The sequence below is a fragment of the Corapipo altera genome, unplaced genomic scaffold, assembly GCF_003945725.1.
Source record: "Corapipo altera isolate COAL_440 unplaced genomic scaffold, ASM394572v1 113, whole genome shotgun sequence".
Taxonomy (NCBI): Eukaryota; Metazoa; Chordata; class Aves; order Passeriformes; family Pipridae; genus Corapipo; species Corapipo altera.
Window position 1 is genome coordinate 11,178,875 of NW_020884895.1, and position 1,317 is coordinate 11,180,191.

Below are 1,317 nucleotides of genomic sequence, written 5' to 3' on the forward strand. Positions count from 1 at the left end.
GCCCGGACACCCCAAATTCAGCCCGGACACACCAAATTCGGCACTGAGACCCCAAATTCGGCATCGAGACCCCAAATCCAGCTCAGACACCCCAAATTCAGCCCTGATACCCCGAAGCCAGCTCTGACATCCCAAATCCATCCCTGACACCCCAAATTCATCCTGGACCCCCAAAAGCCATCCCTGACACCCCAAAGCTGGTCACGGCACCCCAAAGACCCCCTGGACACTCCACACCTGGCCCTGACACCTCAACTTTGACCGTGACATGCCAAATTTGGCCCTGCCACCGCAAACTTGGCCAAGCCACCCCTGACATTCCAAAGCCACCCCTGAACCCCACAACCTTCCATGACACCTCAAATTCAGCACTGACATCCTAAACCTGGCCCTGCCACTCCAAAAACACCCCTAACACCCCAAAGTCAGCTCTGCCACCCCAAATTCAGCCCTGTCACCCCAAAGTGGCCCTGCCACCCCAAATTGGTCCCTGCCACTCCACATTTAGCCCCGCCACCCCAAAGACATCCCTGACATCCCAAATCCAGCCCTGACACCCCAAAGCCATCCCTGAAACCCCAAAGACATCCCTGACATGCCAAAGACACCCCTGACATCCCGAATTCAGACCTGGCCCCCCAAGATCCCCCCTGACACCCTAAAAACATTCTCTACATGCCAAAGCCACCCCTGGCATCCCAAATTCAGTCCTGATACCCCAAAGCCCCCTGTGACACCCTACAGCCATCCCTGAGCCCCCAGATTCAGCCCCCAGACCCCAAATTCATCCATGCCACCTGGGTCATCCGCGTGTCACACCCGAGGCACGAGCTCAACCTCGGGATGAACCGCCCGCGCGCCACCAGCTCCCGACGGGATCCACTGGAGCACAGCCATAAAAATGAATAAATCAGGGAAAGATGGGAGGGAGAGGCGGGAGTTTGCAGCGGGATTCATTCCACATTCTGCCCTTCTTTCCATTGCTGGTGGGCTCCTGTTTCCTTCACAACCGAGCTGCTGTTAGGACTCAGCCTTATGGCATGGCAGGGACCATCTGCTCCGTCCCCAAATTTGCAGCCTGCCCAAAGCAATTCCTCCATCCCCAAAGTAACTCCTACACCCCCCAAGCAAATTCTACACCCCCAAAGCAATTCCTCTATCCCCCAAAGAATTTTCTGTACGTCCAAGGCAATTCCTATACACCCAACTCATTCCCTAGGTGCTTAAAGTATTCCCTACAAGCCTTATACAAAATGATGCATCTGCAAAACCACAGTTTAGGGATACCCACGAAAAACTGGGAACAGGCCACAGCAA